Below are 26,195 nucleotides of genomic sequence, written 5' to 3' on the forward strand. Positions count from 1 at the left end.
CTAACTGTATATGCTTTCTAAATCAGCACTTCTTTGATGTTGTAATTCTGACAAGCTTTAGGGTGTTTAGCATTCAAAGGAAGGTCATGCTGGCATGGGACACAGACCAGCTGAGAAAAGGGGTGAGAAATGCCAGAGAATTGGTGAGAGAGAGGCCAGGGCAACATGCTGCATGTGAGCAAGGAGGGACTGGGCCTGCACCATGCTCGACAGCATATGCACACACAGCAAAAGCACCATCCCTGCCTCATGGAGCGCTCAGCCTCAATACAGCTTGCTGTGATCATTTCTCCCCAGGAATACGAACATACCTGGTAACAAAATTAATGCACTGTAATAATTGGCAATGATTACTTATGACTGCCTCTAATTCAGGAAAGCATCTGAATCAGAAGTTATGCAAGTGTCTTTTGAAACAGGGCTGAACTCAAGGATATAACCAAATTTATTCAGGAGAGTGCTGAAAAAGATGTGTGATGTCTCTGTGAGCAAGGTGGGAAAAAGTGGTTTGTGTAATGTTGTGGGGCGGAGTTTCCAACTTGATTTTCAGTTGGGAATTTATTCCCATCTTACATGAAAGAGAATTCATACACATACAAACCTTCTTACATCAAGTCAAGACAGTCTTGCTTTCTCCTAATTGTTTTGTGGAATAACCACTCAGAAGTTCACTTCTGTTATCTTTCTCAAGCAAAATAAAAGGTCTTTTAGAAAAATGTTTTTGCTAAAACAATGAAATTCTCCTGGGAATGACTTCGTTATGGAAATGAAGTGACAGTTTCTTTTATCTAGCCAAGCAGCAAGTCTGCATTTATAAAAGGCATTCTGTGCACGAAGTACAGTGAGTGGGAGGACATGAAAATGCTATTTTTAAACCAGATTTCAGCGTTCCTCCCATACAGATTTCCTGGAATAATAACAGCAACAACAATAATGATAATTAATAATGCCAAAAAGGGAGTATCATCTTAGAGGTGAGGGGCATGAGAGAAAGCAAATTGTAGTGAAGGACTTGTACGATTTAGGGGCAAATGTAAGGTTCTTTCAAATAAACTGGCATTGTGCCATGAATTTCACAAGATTTGAGGTTTTCCCCCTAAATTTTATACCGCTTTTTTTTCCAAAAAAAGGCACTAAATTAACATTATGTGCAACATATGCTGTATCTCTACTATTTGTTTTCTTGCAGCAATTGTTATTTTCAGAAACATCACTAAATGAGAAGTTAACTATGGAGCTGATGCTATCACTATATTTGGGTAAGTGACAATGACAGCTTTTAGACCCGGGGAAGAAAGCAAACCTTGAGAAAATCCAGGGCCAAGCAATGTTTCCAAATGCAACAAGAACAAGGGTACGATGCAGACTTTGACCCAAAGCTTAAAAAAAGGCACTGGAAAGATCCTTTTCTGCTTTGCCGACCTTTGGACCTGTCTCTCAGGAAACTCACAGAGCAAAGACGTGTTAGCACATACAGAGAAAGTGTAGGTCAAATCTTTCCTCCCTACCAGGAATACATCTTCTCCAGTAAACCTGGAGTGTAATTATCCGAGGGCAGAAGTTAGCCCCGATTACAAGAAGACTGTTATTCAATTGTGCTATCATCTACCAGTGGTAATTAGAACAAGCGCTTGCATTTCACACCTAATAAAAATTAACTAGAATGAACAGGCAGTAACAAAATGCATGGGAGGCACACACACACCGAGGTGTGGAAACCTGCTGGTGTGATCACACCTGGGAGTAACCCCACCACTGGAAAGCCCCCATTTCACACAAAATTAGAGCAAGCTAGAGAAATCACACATGCTCTCTCCCTCTCTTACGCTCAGCAGCTCTAACACACTGGAGTCTGGCACTGACTCACGTTTCAAACTGGGGAGCATCCCCCAACACACGCGTGCACACAAACCCCCTGCACTCACACCCTGTTCATCCCCTGTCTTATGCTGCTGACATGAAGTACCAATCTTGTCGAAGTGATTTCCATCTATGCTTTTAGTCCAACGCAAAACCCTCAGCAGCAGTAGCAGGAAACACTGAGGAACAAGCAGCCTTGGCATGCTACCCACCCAGTGCAAAATCAGCCACCTAACTATTCGGGTATGGTCTGTTTCTGAAAACTATTATTTAAGAACCATTCAGGGCATGCTTGGAGGCATTTCGACTCTCTCACTCTCCTACAAGACAAATTTTCCTGTCATTAACCTTTATTTGCCTTTTATATGGTAAATGTAAGTCTATCAAAATACAGAGTTCCAATTTCATAATTTGATCACTTCCATCTGCTTAATGGGAAATGTACAGTGGTAAGAGAGAAAAAAAATATATGTAGGACTGGAATAAGTTACCACCGTTTCCCTTTTTTGTCCATTTCTTGCTACCAAGCATGCTTGCTGCTGGTCACTTGCCTAGCTCACTGCCAGCAACGGTTCAGCTGGGCACGTCACCAATATTTAACCCTCAACAAAATTAAATCACAATAATGCTTTGTAGTCATTTAGAGTTTTACATACCATAAACACTGTGGGGAAAAAAAAATAACTCCACACTCTGTAACACCCCTGCAAGGTAAGTTGACTATTATTATTCATACCTTATGCAAAGGGGAATTTCACTGGAGATGGGATAATTGACCTGCCCAAAGCTATGCAACACAGGTGCTCCTGTTTCGTGGTTCTCTCCTTATGCCAATAGACCAGTTGCAGCCTTTCCTGAAATCCAGAAAGAGTTAGAGTTCTGCCTTCATTTCTGCCTCTTTCAGCTGCTGAAGGAAAGGAGGGAGCAGGTCTCTGTACCCAGGGTTATGAGTGGTACATCAGTGGTATGAGAGTGGTCCGTGGCTGCATTGCCTGCGGTGGGACCAGAATCAACTGGACCCACAGCACCCTCATTTCCACCTCCCTTTGGTAAGCGAGGATTAGCTGCAGAGAACAATTTGTTCTGCGGGAACATTACAAGTCTTTTTCACAAAAGACAACCAAGGTTTAGTTTCTGCGAATGACTTCTAATCATGCAAGGAGGACAGTAGAGGACTCGGTAGTGTATGTGCTGCACCACACACTGCTCCTCATCCTACCCCTCCACTCCCCTTCACCACAAAAAAGGGTAGGACTGAACAAATAAAGGTTTCATGCAAGATAAATGCTGGCAGAGCAGGAGCAGTGCCCACTGCCTGCTCCTGTGGGCTGCAGCCACCCCTGCCGATTGTCACGTGTCAGAAAAGGCCACACTGGGCTTGCCTGCAGCCAGCACAGGAGTGTCAGACGGACCTAAACTTTTCATCCACATCTTTGAGGTGAAAACACTCATGTCACAGGTTGGACAACAGAGTAATGTAGTCAGAGATCCTGTTACAACACCAGCTGTTTATCCTGCACCACCGCCAATAGCCAGGGTGTAAGTGGGACCCAACCACGCTTACTACAACAGAAGTTTTTCTACCTGTAAAAGATCTGTACCCTTATGTGTAGTAACACGATTAAAGCATTGCAGATGCAATTATCCTAGTTAAAAAGAGGGCTTTTACTGGCACAGCTCATCCCAGTTCACAGACGAAGTAAGCCCTATCTTTGATTAAAGCAGTTAGACTGGAGAAGCACTTGAACGCATTGATCAGTTCACAAGCTAAGACAAGGCTTAAGTAGAGGGGTTTATCTCACCCAACTGCTCACTTTTAACCACGTTTGGTTGGGTCATGGCCAACTTAGTGTAACCAGATCCTCAGCCCTAGCTGCAGGTTTTGACTGCCTTGAAGCACTGGCTCGTGCCAAAGCCTCTTTAGCTATCACACCTAAGAGCACTGTCCCCCCTGCAGATCAGCAGATGAGCTCCATAGTTTAAGTGGATAAGCTGTGCTGAAAAACTCTGCTACATCCAGTTCTCAGGTCGGCAGCACTTGAGCTTCAGTCAGCAATGATCTTGTATTCAGCTGCTTCAGAAGGTTTTGCCGCAGAGGACAGAGCTGGGCTAAGGACATACCTGTGCTGTCCCCAGGCTCTGGGAGAAAGACAAGCTTGCAGCTTGGCCTCAGTGAGCATCCCCAGATGCTCAGAGAGCCAGTAGTGTTTGTGAAGATCACCCCCTCCCACACCCTCTCTGGCACCAGAGCTTAGGGTTGGCTTTTCACTACAGTGTGCAACTAGGATGAAAAATGTCAAGCTAACAAACCACACACCACCTTGCCATGACTTCTTGTGCAAAATCCTCAGCAGTGGCACACAGCAGAGCAGTGCAGTACTGCAGTAACAGGATGCCCTCCAGATACCATCTCTCTTAGTCTGGGAGAAACAGCCTCTGCCGTGTCTTAGCAGCTACAAACCTTGATTCCAGTAAACTTCACAATTTCCCAGGTACACTATATCCTTCTCTCAGCCACTCCTCCCAGAGGCAGCAAGCAGAAGTGCCACATAACACAATCAGTGTGAAGTTGTAACAGTGTGGGAGAATGTGGCAATTCACGAAAAATGCCATCAACCAAAAGGCAATTAGCAGCAAGTCTAAATGCAGCAGCAGAAGGGAGTGGTTTCCTAACAAAACAAGTCTTGTTAAAAAAAAAAAAAAAAGAAAATAAAAAACCAAACCACCCTAAAACTTGCTTTCCTCAAAAAAGCAGTATTGTCAGGAGATTGAAAGCATATGAAAAAAATACTTCTGTGAAGCTTTCTGTAAAGATTATTCTTTACAGACACATTTGGCAGCCGTTTCTGCTCTGTCTCCTAATGCTATTGAGTATAACTATGCTAAGTCAATAAGCAAAGCCACTCAAAGGGGTTTTTTTTGAGGTTTTCTAGGCCAAGAGAGGAAGCAGTGCGATAGGAAAGTTTTCAGAAGTGGGAGTTGTGCCTGCCTTGCTTCTCATTGTAGTGAAACTGTCAACCTCTGCATTGTGTTTCAAGACTTTACACTTCAAAATCATTCCCTCTGTGCTTTGAATTGCTATACTTTTAAGCTAACTACTTCTAAAAGTGCTGTTTAAGAAATGACATCTTCAACCACATTTAACATTGAGAATAAATCTGAATTTGCAAAGTCTCATTGGGTCCCTGCAAAAGTGCAATTTTTTTTTATTGTACTTGACAGCTAATCTCTAGGAAAACATTTGTGCAAAAATTTAGTTTAAATATACTTCATATTAAGACATTTAAGAGAAAATGTGGGTTTTGCTATAAGTTAAAACTAATTATGTTCTTTTTACCTTAGATAAAAAACCTCCAACATTCAAGCAGCAAACAGCATCAAAACCATTATTAACCTTACAACCTAAAATCCTACCTACGTGCAGGCATGTATTAATCATATTTCAGAATGAGCTTCAAACGCACGTGGCTAAAAAAAACTGAACTGGGATGACTTGCTTTCTCCCCTGTAAACCGCCAAAAGAGAAGCCAGGTCCACAAACTACAGTGAGAATTAGAGGCACTCAGTGACTGTGGAAAGACATTCTCTGCCTCTGAGCACTAAACTCTGGGAATCACCCCATCAGTGTCAGAAAGGTAAATTCACAGATAAGCCAATGTGCTAAATTTCTCTTCAGTGCCCAAACAAACCTAATCAAGTAAGTAGACAGATATCTGCCAAGCTGCAGGGAGAGGAGGCCTTGCACTTTCCCTGTACACATTTGAATTTCAGAGTAATTAGGAGGCCATGCCCCTTTTATGCTGTCATGAAACAAAGAATATTTATGTTGCTTCAGCTTTAATGATTTTAAAATATAGAAGTTCATTTTGGTAAAGGCAGATTCAGTAGCTCAGGTATATTTACATTGGTTGCTCAGTGTGGTAAAACCAATTCAGGGTAAAGGTTTACTGCTAAATACTTAGGGAGATAGAGAATAGGCAAGTAAGCAGCTCAGAATGTGCAGGCTCAGAGTCAGCTCAGCCAGGAGCTATTTTCTACCTAGTGTGACAGTGCACAAGGAAGCCCCGAGAATGACTCCAGTTTCCGAGTAATACTTTCACCAAACAGAAAATTATACTGTACCTTGTGGAGCTGAACAACTTTGAAGTATTATCTCGAGGTCTGCCAAAGCTCGAGGTGTTCCAGGTGCCAGGTTTCAATTTAAGCTAATCGGTTTTTCATATCCTTCTCCCAGACTCTCATCTCCCTGGTTTAAAGGAGGAGCACGCTATTTAACCCTGAGAAAAAGCTCCTACTGTTGCTCTCGAATGACTCCCCTCCATAGCATTTGGAGATGGCATTAATCACCTTGCAAGGAAGTCCCACCCCACTCTTTGCTCACTGCATGATGGACACTTGGTTGGGCCAAGCTGAGGTGCCACAAACTAGCTCCCAAGTTAGCACGGGTTACTTCTGCACTTGGGAATCAGGGGTATATGACCTTTCCTCTGCACTCTGCTCATAAGCATTTCTCCATGCATGGATATGATTCCTCTTCATCTCTTCCCAGACCAACATGAAAAAGCCTTAACCAGACAAGAACAATGCTGGCAAAGAGCCTTCTACTCCAAACTCCAGCACCAGCTGGGGCAAGAAGTGAGAAAACACAGCCATGTGACACGAGAAACAGCTGAGCTATCACAAACAACACCCAGCAACCTTTTTGACTAACCAGAAAGTGCCCAACCCAATTCTAGTTTCCAAGTGGAAAGGCTGCCCTCCGCTTACCATGCAGACTCCAGTAGAGCTGGATCACCTTCTCAAATATCCCTTTTCTGCCACAGCAGTTCAGCAAACATTGCCATCTAATCATTCTCACAGTACATAAATCCCTTCCTGGCTTGACACAAGGTGATTACAAAGTTTTTGCTAATCTTGCATTTATATTTATTTCCCCTGCCACGTCATGTGAATCATTCCTGTTTCCAAGCATCAAAGAGTTAATGGAAGAAAGAACCACCCTAGCATATGCTTCACGCAAGTGTAAGTGGACTGGCCAGCTACCAAAGCAGATTGTTAAAGACTGCACCGAGCTCCTAATTTTTTTCCCTCGACTTCAATAAACGTAAGGATTGAATGTGGACATAAATGTAAACTTAGACTGCATCTGCTGATAAAGCAAAGTCTTTGTACTTGCACAACTGCCATTAGCTGTACACAAAATACTTAAATTTCATGAATTCTCCTACATTCAAAAGCTGACCTGCAGTTCTGCCTGAGGCAGCCAATGTGAACTGCATGGTCAGCAGAACTGTACGTTAAAGACAGAAGGGAAACAGAATATGCTATAATACAAAATCAGACTGCTAGGAAAGTAAGTAATTTGTGCAACTGTTAAATGCTCAGAGTGTTTTGGGCACACTTTACCACACCAGATTAAAACATGTCTATTGTGGTTCTCTTCTGAAAGGCAGCGCTAAGAAACAGGTTCATTTTATTTGTCCCTTTCATCACAGGCACAAACAAAAACAGTGCCTTCATGACTCTGTCATACTCTACCATTAAACTTTCATTTTTAATTAATTAAGGCTAGTCTGCTATTTGAAGATTTCTACCCTTCCACAATTGCATTAAAGCTTGGAGCAGAGTGATGTGTGTATGCACATAATTTCTTTACAAAATCTCTTGTCAAACTTCAGCTATAGATCTTTACGATCAGCATTTACGCTTCTCCTCAGAAGATAACTAAATTCTGATACAGTGTTCTAACTCTAAGTTATTTATTGGCAAGATATTCCTACCTTACGTGCGTACTTGTCAGAATGGATTGTGTTTTAGTAGAGTTCCCTTGGTTAACTATTACCAAATCACTTGAATGTTTCTCCATTGCCAATCAGGTACAAGCAGCTAGGACCTACCTAACAGGACTCCATCCCTAGAAAGTTTCATTTTGAATGGCACAAATGACCTTGGGCCAGCTTATTTACATATTGGTTCATGCATGATCTGCTCTGCTGTGACCTCCCCTGAGTAACATAACTCAGGGATTCACCTGTCCAAAACCCACCTGTCTCCTGTTTTAGATACCTTCCCATTTCAAGTCTACCACAACTGACCTACAGGCATGAAATCCACCCTGGGATGTGACTAGTGACCCTTTCTACAGTTTGTATTAACATTATTATTTACATAATGATTATTAACATTATTAACAAGAACAAAAGATTTTAATTTACACTGCCAGCAAATTCAATTTTGACACGTATGATCAACAGAATTATGCCTACAAATAGACATTTGCTCCTACATGCTGGGCTTGGAGACACAAAATATGAAATGTATTTCATAGTTGTCCCCGTGACTTCTACACTTAATACTGCAACCTCAAGTTTAGCAGAAGCCTGTGGTAACCCAGTCTGGTTTTAGTTTTATATATATACACACATACACACATACTAGTATACCTTTCTAATTCATTAATAGTCTAATTAAAAAAAAAAGCTTATGATAAAAATTCATACCCAGATTTCAAAGACCTAACAGTGTTGCAAGTTGCACAGCAGATCATGCTCAGAGTACTTCATGCAAAAGTATCAATCAAGAATTTTGTGTGCTTACGCTTGGGGTTGCCTAATTTTGTGACTCATGTGGAGGGCCACCTCTAACAACAACAACCACAACAATAAAAAAGACGCTCTGCAGCAAAAATGTAAAAACTAGAGTTGGATCTTTGGGTTGCGAAGTACAGTGATTTTGCACAGGAATTGCACACACCCCATCTACTGGCTTTTTGGAAGACTGAGAATTGTAGCAGTGGCAAAGCGAGTTTACCTTGCATTGGAATTATTTACTGAGCAATACTGGTAAGGTTAGTGCTTGATGAAGATACTGGAGACAACCATCTATCCCAGGTAAGCCACAAAGCAATCCAGAACTGACAAAACGCTTCAGAGCCTACAATAGTAGAAATGCAGGTCATAGGCTAAAAAAAGTAACCTAAATTGTCACAGCATTCTTGTACATTGTGACAGAAACCTAGTAGAAGAATACGAGAAAATATTTCAGCTGACAAAGGTGTTGAGTGTGCTGCATGCCTGCTGTGAGGCCTGCCTTGCTGCCCTTAGAGGAGAGGCAGGAGTAACATCCAGCAGAGCAGATAAAGGCAGCAGACATGCACCCACAGCAGAGACTTCGGTCAGTGTTGCTGTTGTGCCACCACTGCAGCACTCAGGGAGCACAGCCACTGTAATTTTTAATTCAAGAAGGTTGCATGCCATATCATTAGAAGAATTCACAGCAAACTTCAGTCGCCAAGTCAAAAAGGGAACTCAAGTTCCGCTCTGTCAATCAGGATGTTTGATCACAGCAAATCAAAGAATCTGCTCAGCTCTGCTGAAAGCTTCCCAAAGCCAATGCAATTTTCCACTCCTCTAGTAGTCTGCAATGCTTTTATAGCAGATGGCAAAAGTACTGAGATTAAATCCAGTGCTAACAGCAGCTGAGAACACTGATAGTTTTGCCACTGGAGGGTCAAATAGTGACACTTCTTTTCCAACAAATTAGTAAAGCTAATATACCCCAACTGCCATGCCAATGATACCGGCCAGAGTTTGCCTGTTCATTTCTAACTCCACAGTTGCAGGCAAGGGCTCACAGAAGTGGCTGGCAACATCAGGTAGGCTGTTATTGACAGTTGAAATATATAGTGGCCCATGAGATGGATTAGGTGGATTCTCTACACCCTTTTACTTTCCACCCTGGATTTCAAATGAGTTTCTTTAAGAAGCATTTGGTACTAATATGCCAGTGCTTTGTCATAAAAAGGCATAACAGATGATTTCTAGCAAAAGCTGAAATTATAAAAATTTTATTTGCATATAGGGTCAGAGATGTTTTGAAAACAGACTTTTCAGTTGTCTATGACGTTTGAAGGAATTCACTATTGCAGAAAGAAAATAATGTCTTTTCTTCATTTGCTACTGTCCTCATCATGGACCACAGTCTGTTCTTGCATCCAGTGCAACTTCAGCACAGTGGCCTGGAGTCAGAGTGATGTAATGCACTGAATGTCCAGTTTTCAAACAACAGATAAAACTTCATTTTAATATTCATTTCTGTCATTACTCGAAGCGTTTTAAACCAACCATTTGGTAAGATGCTGCTTTTTTGGTAAGCTGTTTGCTTACCATTTGGTAAGCTGTTGCTGCTGACCCCTTCTTTCCATTTTCTGTGCCAAAGTTGTGAAGGTATAGTACTGTTTTAAGATGTACACCAGTCAAGGAGAGCACAGTGATGTGAAACTGGTATTTGCGTTTTGTCAGTACCAGCAAAGGTGTGTCTGCACAAAGCTGTGAAAACTATCAGCAGCTCAAAGCAATTTAGATCTTCACTCGTTTGTGTGCCAGGCAATCTTAAAGAGCTGCAGATATCTCTCTTCTAAGCGCTAATATTTCAGTACCTTCAGCAATATAAAATCCACAAATTAAAATAGCATATTCATCAATTTCTAGGAATACACCACAGTTTGGATGACACATTATTCCAGTGCTTGGTTTCTTCTGGACCTGAAGGCATCCTAGAGGTCTTAAAATTCAGCCTTTCTTCAGCTCCAACTGGAGCTGGACCAAGCGTTCAGTGCTGGCACCAGACCCACTGCAGTGCCAGAACATTTTAGAAACTAAGCCAATAGCTGGGGAGGTGTTTTCAGGAACCCTATGCAGAAGGCATCGCTGCCAACAAGGTTCAGCGAGGTTTCTGCTGGTGACTTGAGAAGACATATTGAATGTCGACTGGTATGTTTATCTTCTTTAAACACTGAACTTCCTTTCAAATAACATCTAATAGGGCAGATTACTGTTTTAATACTAATGGAAACTGATCAAAAGACCCTGGATTATTTATTTGGCTGGCTTACCTTAAAACCTTTTCCTGCTTCAGTTTCCATGCAAAATATATCAAAACAGTATTCCTATGAATGGAGAGCCTACAAACTAACCATTGAAGGAGATGAGGAAAACTACATTTAAAACTGGGTTATGGATAAAAATGACAGAAAGCTCTCAGACCAACTTACAGACCTTCTCCATAGATTTTTACAAGAGTTACTTTGGAAAATAAAACTTACGGAACCATGCTACATAAGGACATTTGAAAATTCTATTCCTTATCTAAAAAAGGCAGTTTCTTCTCAGTTGCCATCATGGTTCATTTGTTTAAGGACGAAAGTGGCTAGCAAACCAGCGTAAAAAAAAAAAGGAACAATTAAATACTGGCATTTTAACCACGGTCTATAAGCAAAGACAGACAGTAGTGGTCAAATGACAACTGGCCAGCTCTCCCTCTGTGCCTGTTTGAAGGGATGATGGCTGGATGATGGCTGGATCAAGGCTATCAATTCATTTAAATGCAGAAATACTTTCATGATTTCAAGGCACAACAAATATTTCTTTTTGTCTGCATACTTTTTAGAAAACATGAACAGTAACTACAGAGCAGAACATAGATGCCTATTAACAAAGCCAACAACAATTACTTCTATGTCTAAGAATCAACAAAAAAACCACCACTGTATTCCAAAGGCATTCGCTCACAAAGCAAACTCACTCCATGCAAGCCCAAGCACAGAAACACGATAGTATCTCATTTATGTTCTCTCAGCAGGTTGTACTGGGTCCTCCAGATTCTGGGTTTGCCTTTGAGAGCAATTAAGTTTCTGGGAGCGACAAAAGCTCTCACTATGAAAACCTGCACGCTGCACTCACGCTGAGTCTGCAGCTTGGCAAACTGAAACAACAGCACCAAGAGGGGTGTGAACTTCCCCCATTTAACTCATCTGGGAGCATTAGTATGTGAAGGGCCATCTCTAAAACTTTGAAGCTATTTCCAAATCATGTCTTTGTCCAGTGCCCAAACAGCCAGCTGCTGCTGTGATTTGGAGAACATTTCAAAAGCCCCTCTCAGCCTCGAAAAAAAAAGAAATCCCTTTTCTCAGCGGCCTGCACATAGGAAACTCTACAAGTTAAGCTAATGTTAACTGTTCTAATTGCTCAGCAAGACGGAGTACCCTTACTTACATAACAGCATGTCCAGAAACCACGACGAAACCTAGGTCCTGCTGTGCTATGCACTGTGCAAACATTTGCTCCATGGAGTTTACAGCTTGCACAGAGTAAACTGTACCTAAGGGAAGACAAGGGCAAGAAGCACATGTAGAGAAGTTAAGCAACAGGTGTTTCACACAACTAGTGGGTGAATGCTGCTTCTGAATTATTATAGTACAGGAATGCTGCCTGATCAAAAAATAGATCTGTGATATGCCGCTAGCTGCATAAAACAAACAGAATAGCAGCAAAGTCAAACTACTAAACACCCCAGCCCCTGCAACAAAAGCCCTAACACTGTTCAAACAACAGTGCCTGGACAAGGCACAACATCTTTTACCTCCTCAAGAAAATAAAAATCCAAAGCCATTTTCCATCACTGTGCTTATTCTACCCATACTACAGAGAGAAATGATCTTGTGAAGCTACAGCAAGAGTGGCAAGATGGTCTGACAAAGGAGGCAGTTGGGTGCACAGAAGGGCGTATGCCAACACACAGCCCCAAGTAAACACAGAAGGGCAGGGTGGTGAGCCACCTCTTGTTTACCACAAGGCACCCTGTCCTAAGAGCATGGCCAAGGGGAGTTACTAAGTGGTTGCTCTTATACATGGAGTTCACATGTCATTTACTCTGTGGCAAACAAACTTGCCAAGACCAAAATTGTTTCACGTCAACTTATTTTTGTGCCTTAGACTCTGCGTGCTTGGTTTTCAAGGTTGCTGAATCCTCGTAACTCCAAATGAAATCAGCTGGAGAGATGCATACTCAGCACCCAGTACTCTGCTAATTTTATTTTTTTACTTATCAGTGTACCTGTTTCCTCTGTTATACAGTAAGACACCCAACTCCTTGAACACTGTGCAATAATGTTAATTTCAAATAGTGTAATTTTCAAAATAATTTAAGCCTAGTTATGAGAGTTAATTCAGCTGTTTTCTTGCTGACAACATCTATGGATTCAGAGCCATATTTTTTTGTACCTCCCACTCACCTGTTACAATGCAAGGACTTATAAATACATGGAAATGGTTTATCAGGGAGATCTGCAAAAAATGACCAATCATGATTTTCTATCAGATTTAGAAGAACATTTCCCCTCTCACCTCCTTCACTTAAAGCTACAATCATTTTTAAAAACCAGAAGTAAGCACTTTTGGAGAGAGAAATGTGCTTAAAGACACATAATGGCAGAAGTGTAAGATGCTTGAATGTCCTTTAAGCCCTCTTAAAGTGCTTAACACCTTGGGACAGAAAGTACTAAGCAACTATGAACTTGGTCACAAATAGTTCATTACACATACAAACACATACAGACATGTCAAAAATGTTAAGCCAACAACTAAAAGGCAAAGAAATACCAGAAATATGGCCAACTGCACAATATTTCATCTTAGTTTTTAATTTTGCGATCACACGGGTTTTTTTCCACAGGAAATTGTGCCATTCATGGTATAGTAGAGCTGGTATTACTGAACAAGCAAAACTCAGTAGTTTGCTTCATTCTCACTATTAAAAATGGCCCTAAACACTATGCTTTGAAGACAGAACAACTATTTCCTTACAGTTTATTTTCTGGCTGTCACCATATTACCTAACTGCCTGATTTACTAAAATTAGCACATTTTCACAACGCCCCTGTGAGAAGGTTTTTTTCCCTATTGCAGAGACAGAACTGAGACTCAGAGAGACTGAGACTGTGGACAAAGGTCCTTTCCAAACCCAGCTACGCCGCTTGATGAGGTTTTCCTCCCACACATGTGCTCAGCACCAGCTGCCCCTCTTCCTGTGCTGACTGTCTCCCTTCAGAAGTGCTAGCAGTCTGGTGTAAAAGTGTTTTGTAATCCATTATGGTGAAAATAAACCAGAGCAGCTACAAACTACTCTTTACACTCTTTCATGCTAACCCAGTTTTGCCTCCAACCAGCTGGGGAACACTCACCAAAGAAGGTCCTTTCCAAGGAGAGGTACAAGTGAGCACATGGGAAGCTTGTGCTGACACAGGCAGACCCAAAAGAGGACATCTGCACGTAGCTACAGGTCAAAGTCATTATCAGGGATGAAACTTTTAAATGCAGACAGATTTATTCTATTTGAGGAACTGAGATAACTGCAAGCTATCAAGGATCTCATGTACGAGAAAAAAGCTGTAGCGTTAAGACACCCTGTTTGCATTCACAGATTCATGCTGACAGCACAGGGACAGCAAGATTAAGGTGTACAAACAGGTGGAAAGAGATGCATTCACACAAGGTACTACTGCCAGCAAGACACTTGTTGCATCCTATTTTTGGAAATTGTTTCTCCACCACTGAGCTGCACAAACAAACTGTATCAATGTTCCTCATCCACTTCAAGTGTGAACAGACTTAGCAGCAGTTTAAGCTAAACTGTGTGTTTTCACATCAGGGGTTTTGCACTGGTGCAGAGGGACAGCATCCACATAATTCAGTATGCTGTCTCAGTAGGGCTACGAGGCTGTATCAAGCGCTTGGACTCAAACAACCAACCATAAGTGGAATCATCTTGTATCTTCACACCAGACAGGACAAGCAGCATCCAACTGCAGCCCCAGGAATCAAAAACTCCATACCAATGTGCAGAACAGAGAATTCCCATCTCTTCTGTGGCTTCAGTCCTGCTTCTTCCCTCCTCAGACTCTTAACACCAGTTGCCTCCCGGTTCCTCATCTTAATCCCAATTGCATCACACAATCCACTCCTGACAGTCACACCAACTCCAGAATGCTGTCCCCACACTTGGTGCTTGTAGCCATAACTGCCCCTGAGTCTCCTGGTTCAGATAGTACCATATTCCCCACCACTTCCCCTGAGCACATCCTCCATAGCTTGTGTTCTCTCTCCATCCCCTCCTTCTGCTCCACCCTGCCAGGGCAACCAATAGCTTTGCTGGAAACAAGGGAGGACAATCTCCTTCTTCTGCCTCCTATATGCCTAGGACCACAGCACTCCTCAGGAGACAGACGTAGAAATATCAAAGCAAGTCCTTCAGCTTTAAAATGCAGCATACTCAGTGCTACCTAACAAGCTCCTGCTGTGTGGATACAAAATGAGAGATGTCAAGAGTTTATACACTGATTGATTATGGACAAATTTTCCTGCAAATGAAAAGGCAAATTCCTAATACCGGGGCAAGTCTACATCCAAATTTCAAATATCCACCCCCAAATGTGAAGGTGCTACACAGCTACTCAATGAAACAGCTGGCCTATTTCTAAAAAAGGTACAATAATGCAGGGTTTTGTACCTTGTTCTCAAGACAACCTGAATCATTCATGCTGAAATGTAAAAAGGAAGAAAAATCAACACTAAACTGCCACTGCATTTGAAAAAAAGTAACTTTAAAAGGTTATCCTGGAAAAATACTGAATGCTGTGCAATGCGGATTGTAGGCAGTTCAACCTGCTTTTCTTACATTACTTGCTATTTTCTACAGTTATTACTGAGAAAGTCCCTCAAACAAACCCATGATGTAGAATAAAAATGAAAGATTATAGTCTCCAGCGATGCCTGCACATATCTCAACAGAAGAAATACAGACTATAATAAAGATGATGCCCATTAGTGAGGCAATAGATGGCTAACACAAAAGACAAGACATCACTGTCTGCAGAGATTTTTTGATTCAGATATGCAAGAGACAGGAAATTCAAGTGCCACAGTCACAGCCTATTTACAAAAATTAGGAGGAAATGTTGATTAGTTTCTATAGACACAAACATTGATATTCACACTCAAGTCAAACAATTGTTCTTATGACTGCAAGCAAAGCCAAACTCTGATCACTGTAGTGCAGCAGACACAGAAACACGGCAAGAAAATCTTGTTGATACATAACCTTCACCAACTAAGATGACTCGGCTACAAGAAAGCAAATAAAATTACTTTAAAGTAAACATTTAGTTCTTTCTTCATAAAAATATGTAGCTTTTCAGCAGATGACTCAAATGTGAAAGTTTGTGGTCTTTGCTCTGGCAGCCATGCAGGCTGAATTCTGATCCACTATGCAAATGACTCAAGTATTTTTCATTTTCTAGGATGCCAGTTGCACTCCTGAACCCTCTGCAAAGGGAACCACCACTGCTGCTGAGGCTCACAAGAAAAGAGCAACAGGGTATGAAATGTTTTTTCCTCAAAGATGACTACCACCCAGTTTTATAGCATGACAGAGAGGAGTTGTAAAGTCACACTTTTGAAACAGAGGCACAAGGTCTAACTTTCTAAATTTATTGAAAGAGGCAAGCAGATTCTTCCATGGAAAATTCCAGATTTGTGCTTTGCAGAGCATCCTTTCAAGACCGATGCTAAACCTCTCAGATTTTAAGAAAGATGTACATGCAGGGGAAGGAAAAAAAACTGTAAAATGAGTCTCACTTATATGAGATCTTTCCTACAGGCTGGATCCTTCCTGTAAGGATAAACTTCACTTGCAGGCCTTGGTGCTTACTACTCACTCTTCTCCCTAAAGCAAGAGGCTAAGCACGTGTTTGCAGGAGTGATTTAAAAAACAGAAGAGTCTCACAGAGCAGCAGGTGGGCAGCCTCTAAATGCAGGGGTGGAGTGAAACTACGAATGGGTTGATCCCTCAGGTGCACCATTGGAAACCAGGGAGCTGGGAACAGGTCTTCAAAGGGTCTTATGGCACTGCTGAGACTTTCTGAAAGCCTCATAAGATAAAGGTCAGGGATCTAAGCCCCATCGTACTGTATGACACAAACTTTGTCCTGTTCAGGTGCCTTCAAACATCACAAAACCCACATATTTCTAGCAGTAAATATAGAAACACCTGACTTTTACTGCCCATAATAGACTACATCGACACTGGAAGAATATGAAGCAAAACTCTTGTATCTTTGTAACCATTATGAGAGCTGTAGTATAAAGAAAGCCTGTGTATTTTATTTTTTTTTAGCCCATAGCTCTAAGTTGCTGACTACTGTATTAAGTTGCACTTCCTGGTTCTCACCTATCTGAATCAAACAAACAAACTCTGCCAACATTATTGTCTTGTCTTCTGCCTTCATCTGTTACATAGGTCTATTATGTAAACCAAGTTGAATTTTTTTTCCACTGGACAGGAAAATATATGTGAGAAGAACCAAAATGCATGTAGGACAGGTTATCAGGCTTTCATGGCAATCCTAAAGAGTTAGGCAAGACCAAAGACACAGAAAAGAAAATTGAAACCTTCCTCCAAGTGGAAATGAAATGAAACTAAGCCAAACCAAGTGTTCTACCACTCTCATGGTGAGCACTCTGGCTGGAGAGCTCCATTCCTCCATCTGGTGAATGTATCTTGACTAGAGAAAGAGTAACACAGTACAAGGGAATGTAGCTGCAACCCGGTGTGAGCGCCAGGCTGAGCAACGGGTTCAGCCAAATTCTCTCATTTCCAAGCTGAACTGCTGCAAGAAAGAACAAATCAAGTCCAAATATATGCTTATTTTCTGAAAAAGAGTAACTGCTGAGATCACAAGAGAAGACATAGACGTGTATGGCCTGACTTTTATTTCATGGGGCATACAGGAGTTAATTCTGATTCACATGAGTTTTGGATATCCAACCTAATAACATCTACATCCCTCAGTGTCAGGCACTTAAATCAAGAGGTTGAGGCAGGTAAGCAATAACAACTCACTCTTCATGTCCTAAAAATCATCCTGATTTTCCTTTGAGTCTTCCAGGAAAATCAGATCTACAGATCTCTCATGCTCACAATTCATCAGTCTCTAGACTATGTAACAAGTTCCCATAATGTTCCACTTTGGCAGTGAACAGCGGTGGAAAAAAATACACTGACTAGTGAAGAAATTCAGGGCAAGAAAATAACCCAGAATTACCTGGACTGTGTCCAGGTCTCTTTACAATTTTATGAGGAAGAATGTTAGGAAGCAGAGGATACATGCTTTGATTTAAGAGACCCAGTTTCCCAACTGCAACATGAAAAATGTGGTCTACCAAGGGGTGTGAGGAAGACTTCCATCCCTCTAACTCACCTGATAGTGCTTTGGTACAAACCTACATGAGTTTTTCTAGGTTGAAGAGCTATAGCAATTTATGTCAGATAATAAAGGGCCTCCCTGTATCTTAAGTAACACAATTATTTAAGGTTCTGATAGTTATGGACTTGCCACAACAGACATTCTAAAGCATTAGCAAGTTTGGAACAGGAAATCTCAAGGGACAGCCTACCCAGCATATGTGAGACAGGCACAGGGCAGGGAAGCAAAGGGAGGTTTCCTGGAGCATGAGTGAGTATCTGGAAAAAACATCCTTGAGCTTGAGATCGCACTGGATGTGATACAGTACAGGTCTGGGCTCTTCCCCTCTCCGAGGTAACTCAGAGCAACCTTGAACAAGGAGAACAGGGTTGCTGCTCATACATGGAACACAGGTGAGAAGAGCCATGTACAAATTCCTGGTCAGGAAAAACAGCCCAGGGTTTAACCTCTGCTTCCATGCTGTAAAACAGCTTTTAAAAGCTGTGGAGAGAAGAGAGAATTTTGGGACAAATGGCTTGATTTATTACCCATACTCTTGCTAGAGATTTGGGGTTTTTCAGACATCCTAGCCAGCAAAGACAGAGAAAAAGAGAGTAAAATAGTTAGAGGGTCATCTGAAGGTCTGACTCTCCTGACAACTGTTATCTAAACTTGGAAGGCAAGGCAGCAGCTGACAGAGAAATGAGAAAATAAAAGGAATTTGCGTCAAGTGGAAGCTTCATCTACAAGCACTGTCACTTTGTTTTGAAACAACAAAGCAATTCAACTAAGTGCAGAAGTAAAATGCAGAGGGTGCACTGCAAGTTAGACAGTTGGACTTTAGGAGCTGAAACACAGTCTGAAGTCTGCTCCACAGCCCCAAGGCACATTTCACTCTCTGAAGCAGTACCATAGAGGTAGAAACTGTTCAGTGACGTGCTACTGTCTCAGAATGTGTAAAGGCTCCAAGTCAAGGATGTGAGTTAGTTGAGGTAACTGAGCTGTGAACACGCTGGAAAAACAAGAGCAGAGAGCAACTGAATGACACCAGCACCAAACAAAAAACAATGGGGAAGGATTCAAGCAGAAGGATAGGACAGTTGCAAAGGATTTGGCAAATTTATGAATTCAGCCCTCAGAATCACTGAGCTCCTATAAGTCTGTCCTTCAGCCTTTCTGTACCTTCTCTGCAAAATTATTCCACTACCAGCCAGCAGAACTGAGAACAGCTGTAGGAGGTGTGCCCAAGTAAAGCAACTCCTCCACTTTGTGAGAAAGCTCAAGGAGGAGGTGAGTAGGTTGAGGAGCATCAGCGAGAGAGAGAGAATACTGGAACTGCACCCTACCTTCCCTGGGACAGGCCCAACAGGCAGACATGATATAGGATATGCTGTGTTCTCTCTGCCTGGCTGAACACAGTGACAGAAGAGATAGGGGACAAGTTCCTGCACAGCGCATTCCCTATGTCACTGCTTCACCTCCCCACATGCCCTGGCGTAACAGGTATGAGGCTAAGCAAGTGAAACTGAACAACAAGAAGGATAATAATGGTTCATTTTTGGAGGTCAGTTCTGTTTAATATCTTATTGACGATCTGGACAAGGGAACCGAGTGCACTCTCCATCAGTTTAAAAATGACACCAAGTTGGGTGGGAATGTTAATCTGCTGGAGGGTAGGAAGGCTCTACAGAGAGATCTGAACAAGTTGGATCAATGGGCTGAGGCCAGTTTTATGAGGTTCCACAAGCGAACCATTTCTTCATGGAAATGGTTGTCAAGCATTGGAACCGACTGCCTAGGGAAGCAGCTGAGTTACCATCCCTGGAGGTATTTAAAAAACACATAGATGTGGCACTTAAGGTCATGGTCTAGTGGTGGACTTGGCAGTATTTGGACTCAAAGATCTTAAAGGTCCTTTCCAACCTTAAAGATTCTATAGTCCTAAAACAGGAGGAAGAGCAGTTGCCTAGCTCATGCAAAGCTGTGGGAATTATACCACAAAGGAGAGGAGAGCACTCAGAAGCTGGTCTCACAGATCAGTGAAGAGTGGTTCCCCACACAAGTAGAACCTCTGCCTGCCAAAGAAACTTAATTTTTGAAGTGGTTGCATCCCTCTACAGAAACTTGCTTAAAAATTAAGACCCATACTTAATATCTGGGCAGAGAGTGTGTGTGAGAGGTTTTCTGGTTCTTTCGACATTACAGGATTAAAGTAATTTCCTTCTTTCCGTGACTTCTCACAATTTCAACTATCCACATCTAGATTTATTGCCCACTTAGAAAAGAAATACTATTGAAGGGACCACATCCATCAAAGTTCTTATTTCATCACTCTGAAACCTGAAATTCTTACTAAGACACAGCACGAATGGTTTCTAAGCACAAGGTCCTTTGCACATAAAGAACTCAACAGACTTTAACATCTTAACTGCTTTTAACAGACTCTGAGATCTTATACATTAGGAGTTCCCTAGACATTAGGCAATATTATCCATAAGCAAATACTGCAGGAAAACAGAAGACCTGAAAAGTTCATAAAACAGGGAAGTGTATTTCAATAATAGAAAGTACATGCTCACAGAACTAAGAAAAATAAATTTTTGCCCATAATTTTCATTAGTTTCAAACACAAGCTACCAGAGAAATGTCTGGCTGAAAGAAAAGTGGAAAATACAGAATCTGACTGAGCTATGTCTCTTTGATTTCCTAAGATCAATTCACTGCAGTAATTAATTAGTCAGATCACTCTTTTGTAATCTTCTTCATTAGGTCACAAATTCCTGCAAATTATTCTTTTCTTCCACTACTTTCAGTAATGATCTGATTGAGAAGTCATCTTTGCTAAGTTCTTCAGTTTAATACTTACCTTGTAAACATGTCAGTTTACTATGAAGAGTGGAGCAAAAAAATTTAAAAAAATTCTGACATGAAACAGCAAACATTAGGCCAGAGTGCATTGGCTGTTAAGAAGAAAATACCAACAGTAGAACAAAAACCAGCTCCTCAACCACTTGTCTTTTCAAACCTCTCTGTTTTTTCTTCTTAGGATTCACGCTACTCATACTTGAATGTTTCTCATGCTTGTACTGGGGTCTCTCAGAGCCTCTCTACACTGAGATAAAAATGTGTCCTTTTCTCAACCATGTTATTAGCAATCCCGGCAAGTGGTTTCATTTCTTTTTTCTCCATGACCTTTCTCAGGTTTTGCCCACTGTTTATCTAAATGCAAAAGCTGCTGATCAATGCTTATCACTTTTCTCTTTTATTAAGTATTCAAATGAAAAGGGATGTTACTTCTTATTCAAATGCATATTCAAGCCATCTCAACTTGCACAGGGAGGAACTAGGCTTTCCCACTGGCAAAACTCTGCCACATATTTTCCTCCCATCTACCAGAATTTCTCGTATAGCACACAACTTTACTTTTTCTTTTTTTAAAATATGTGACTGATTATCAGAAACAAATGTTTTCCTCAGACTCAAGATAGTCAGGTTTTATGCTATCCCAATGTTAATTGAAATGATGGCCAAAGCAGCAAAACCCTCAAAAGTCACCTGTCAAAACAGGAATATGTAACTGTATCTTTTGTGACATGCTGGCATTTGGTTGTAGTTATTCCTCCCCAATTAATTAACAGATGACAGTTTAGTTTTAAAACAAGGGTGTTTGATAAGCAGTGACCCATCTATGCTGCTCAACCATCTGATCTGTCTCAAGGTCACTGTCTTCAGTAACTGGGGAAGAATTACATCATCTGTCCTACTATAGGATGGCAATTACATCATTGATCAATACCTGAGATCTTAGTGTGACCAACAGATTCATATTAGGGATGAGTTAAAACCGGGCTGATACCACAAAGTGAAACTCCTGTTTGGTTCAGCCCACATCCCTATTAAGACTAAATTATAAAACTATGAACTGTACTACTATTACTTGTAGTACAGTGCAAACAGAGCTAAGCGAAGATGGGGTAGGGAAGATGACACAGTGGTATGCCTTTTGTAAAGACAGAGAAGATGGTCTTTGCTTTGAAGAGCTTAGATCAGCCTGAAGTGACAAGAGCAATGGAGGGTGGAGGGAAGAGGTGTAAGCAGATGGCAGCAGACCACGTTATTTTTGTAAGCCTTTGGTGGCGATGCAGTTTGAGGCAGTCACATGTTCACCTTCAACAGCAATAAGTGCTTAAAGCTATTTTGGTTTCCTCTGCCTTGAAACAGACATGGAGCTAGGAAGCAGTAAGCTACCCTTTCTCAGTGGAAGATGAGCAAACGGGCAGCCCTTAGGTCTTCTGCTCCCCTGCAGCTGGTTTAGAAGTGAAACATGAGGTTGTGCATTCAGTGAGGAAGAGATCAGGTGGATAAAAGGAGAGTGAAGGAAGGTTCAGGCAAAAGAGGATACAGATGATCCAGATAAGAGTGAAGTTGAAAAAAAGAGGCTCAGGGAAGAGAGAGAAGCTGGACCAAACAAAAAATTAGCTTAGAATAGAGGAAACTTATACGCAGTTTGGATCCGCAGTTTGGATCCACAGTATGTCTTCTGGCTGCTTTTGCCAGAAGTCTTCTGGCTGAAGTCTTCAGGAAGGGGCAACTCCCTTGATCCCCCTTACAGGAACCTGTTGAGGAGATCAAGCTTGCTTTGCTTACCTTTATTTGTCCAGTGCTCAAGCAGCCCTCAGGACCAGGGTAACCTGAGCAGAGCCCCACTAAAATGTTTCAGCAAAAGCACCAACAGGAAGATTCAACAGAGGGTGGTAACTCACCTGGGGTGGGGGGGGGAATATAGCAGTACCTAGAGGCACTGACCTACTTGGCTTCAGTACAGGCATACAGTGAATGACAGCTTCTGTCTCAAATACAAAGAGCAATACATGGAATAGCAGTCCTAGGGAGAGAGAATACTAAACCAGCATTTTCACCTCTGAATACACTGAATTAGGTACCAATCCATATTTCAGGACCTACATAGCTGGCCTCCTTCACAGTAGCACTGTGCACACCCAGAGGCCCACTAAAGTGAAGTTGAGGGTTGCAGGCAACTTGCCTGCTCTGGAAATCAGGCCAGGCCTAACCAGATTTGATAGCTCTGACCTTAATAAATATAGTTGTGAAATGCAGACAAAACTAGCACCAGCAGGAAAATTATATGAGGTTTCTAAAACACAAATTAAATGTTGAATCTTGCAAATACATACACGGCAGCTACATATCCTGAAACGCCTCTAAGGGCAAAAACTGATTTGGCCATTTAAAATGTTGACTTTTAAAATGCTTGACTTTGCAGGGTGTAGAAGGTTGCCTGAAGAACAGGCAACCTTCTCTGTCTTCTACTGTCAGATACACACAGTGGATATTTAGTGACTTTCACTGTCTTATCCCTATAAACACAGAGACACAGTGTGGCTTAACACAAGAAGTCAATAAAAGCAACAAATCAAAGAAGAGACCACAATGAACTCACCTTAAAGAAGAGTTTTTTTATTTCAGGTTAGGTCAAGGTACTTAATAACTGCATTTTTCTGACAGGGCCTTCTCCTGTATATCTCTCACCAAGAGGCAGGCAAACTCACTGGCTCTGGAGTAAATAGCGAGGCAAGATTTGCCCCTCTGGGCCTCATTACAGGGTAAGGGCATTAGACTCTTTTTCTTGTAGTACATCCTTAGTGCATTTGCAGTAAAAAAAAATTACTTTCAAAGTTTTGTTTAAAGTACTTAAAGTTCAGTGTTCAAAGCCTCAGATCCCATTTGCAGTAGATTTAATAGGGCAGTACTGCTTGCCTCCAGAAGGTACTTCTTACCCTTGCAGACTAGAGAATAATTACACACTCTGCCATCCCCTGTGCCAGGTTTATGCTGAAATAACTCCACTGATGGGTGAAATTAAGATGGAATGAGACTGCAATAATCTAATACTGAATCAGGCCATAAAAAAATAAAATCTGCTTTGTCAGAAATGTAGTTGACTCAAGAGATTCTTTTTCCTTGTTCCCTACACAGAAACACTCTTTTTTTTCACATAAGGAATTTTGAAAAAGTAATGCCTGTAAGATTCTGCAGTCATCACAAAGTTAAGTGCAAATTCCTCACAGGTAACAGGAAATTAAAAGACAATGGGAAAATAACCTGCCCATACAGCTTACCATGTATCTTACCAAGCAGATAAATATGAAATTAAATAAAAAGTTAAATGCTGTTTCAGTTTCATGACTGCTAGATCTTTATCCCTGTCTCAGAATCCAACTGTGTTTTGTGGAGGAGGAAACATGTCAGTGCAGCAAATTTCATCTGCAATGAAAAGTAATTTATTGTGCCTAACTGTGAAAAGCAAATTGATATCATCATCTAGGAGTTTCTATCTCGCAAGGGTTGTTTCTGTAATTTGCCCTTATTTTGGAAAGAACTAAGATTAGAATAACTATGCAAAAGCACGCAACTAATATTAAATTAAGCTTGAAATCATGAAAAGTTGATAGATGTAAAGGCTGGAAGGAGATGGACGTATGGCACAAAAAGAAGTTCAATATGGTTATGAAAAGTAAAGCTATTTCTCAATTACTAGTGAGATACCTTAGTTTCAGCTATCACAAAAAAATCCAAGAAAAATAACCTTTTCCTCTCAAAATGTGTTTTGAGTGAGCCAGTTTGTTAATTTAAGAAATAAAGCAGGAAAGAGCAAAAGAACTGGTCATTATTTCTTCTGTGTTACTGAAAGACAATCTGCACAAGCACAACTGAGGAGGAATAAACTGAAAATCTGAACAACCAAACTAAGAACTAAACCTTTACCCTGAAGCACCTTACCAATGGAGTCCCTTCAACACTCGTAAAAATACCATCACTTTTCCTAACAGCACTGATGATAGTATTTGTATTTTGCCACTGGAGCATTAGCTAGCTAAGCTTAAGAAAATTCAAAAGGATAGGTGGGACAAGGGTTAGGACAGGAATTGCATACATCTCTGAGTGTTCACATTGCTTTACAAGTCCCATGACTGCATAAGAAGGACAGAAGACGAGACCTTTCCAACGACTGTCTGCTGCGGCAGATCTGTTCACTGTGCAGCTACTCGGTTTCCAGAGAGGCAAGATATAAAAGCCCAAGCTCTTATTAGCCCATCAACAAGAATAAACTCCAGCCTTTTACACTGCTGAAGTATTATACACAGTGAATATATAATGCTCTACAAATCCAGTGCCAGCACTTTCCAACTCACTTGCTTTCCACCCTCTCCCCTTTCACTCTTTCCTATCTGACATTTTCAGCTATCCTGTACACACTTTACTAATTCTCCAGCTCCCATCTCGAGTATCTTCCCAAGTCAGCCCTCAACCTGTAGCTCCTTCCCATGTTATTCAGCTTTTCCATTTCTCTTCCAGACACTTGTTACCATCCCTCTGCTGATAATCTGTTTTTAATAATGGGTCCTCATTGTGGTTTTTTTTAATAACACCAAAAACTCAAAAAAGCCTAACAAGAATCTATGGAACTGATATCAGATCAAAGCACAGCCTTTACCTTTACTTCCTTTAGAAGGCAGGACATGAAAATATCACAAAAGGCACAGATCAAATTATAAAAACTAACTGGAATCAGTTTTCAGGACAGATGGCTTGACATCCCATCTCATCCAGCTCAGTGTTGGGTTCACAGAACCTCACTATATTACATGATTTCACAAAAAAGGCATCTTTATCAGCATAAAACTAGGAGATATTCAGCCTGTGATGCTCAGAATGAAGCATGGAAAATGGCACCCAGCTGAGTCTTGCAAGCAGCTTCTCCACGTGTAAGGGGAAGAGATTTAAACCGCACAGCATAAGGAAAAGAGCTACAGACACACCAAGTATAATGCCCCCAAATGAGATGCAAGTGACAGCAATAACACAACTATGGAGAACTCAGGGCTTCTTGGATCTCTGTGTCAAGCTGTGTTGCCTAAGGAACACAGAGGAAAGCTTTTTTCCTTCCTTGGTTGTGAAGCATGACAAAACTGTAGAAGGCAGCTCTTCTTTCTGACTTAACCTTGGTTAAAGAAAAACCAAACAGATCGCACCAGAGCCAAAGGAACTGTCCTCTGTGGATGTGTTTCCTATTGAGGCTGGGGAGTTGGGCTACTCTGGCCACCACTTTTAAATCAGTGCATCTCAACAAATTGCAATCTCCTCTCCCCAGATAACCTTCATCACCAAATGCTGAACACACTGATGAAGCTGATGAACAGTAAAGTGGTATAACAGCTTAACCGATGGCTGATAC

At 41.4% G+C, this 26,195-nt stretch overlaps 1 protein-coding gene across 3 annotated transcripts in view; it reads right to left on the reverse strand.

The window, feature by feature from the left end:
- The window catches only part of ATXN1 (ataxin 1), a 196,550-nt gene that overhangs the window by 100,451 nt on the left and 69,904 nt on the right, over positions 1-26,195 (reverse strand). The window contains exons 3-4 of one of the 3 annotated variants that reach the window (XM_027676095.1): positions 11,913-12,018; positions 8,671-8,793 (exon numbers count right to left, since the gene is read on the reverse strand). The exons of 1 other annotated variant lie outside the window; for it this stretch is intronic. The gene's annotated coding sequence lies outside the window, so the exon portion shown is untranslated. The remainder of the gene's footprint in view (positions 1-8,670; positions 8,794-11,912; positions 12,019-26,195) is intronic. One more of the 3 variants, XM_027676092.1, reaches the window with a different exon arrangement.

This window comes from Neopelma chrysocephalum, unplaced genomic scaffold, assembly GCF_003984885.1.
Source record: "Neopelma chrysocephalum unplaced genomic scaffold, ASM398488v2 Primary Assembly neopelma1_26, whole genome shotgun sequence".
In the NCBI taxonomy this organism is placed as follows: Eukaryota; Metazoa; Chordata; class Aves; order Passeriformes; family Pipridae; genus Neopelma; species Neopelma chrysocephalum.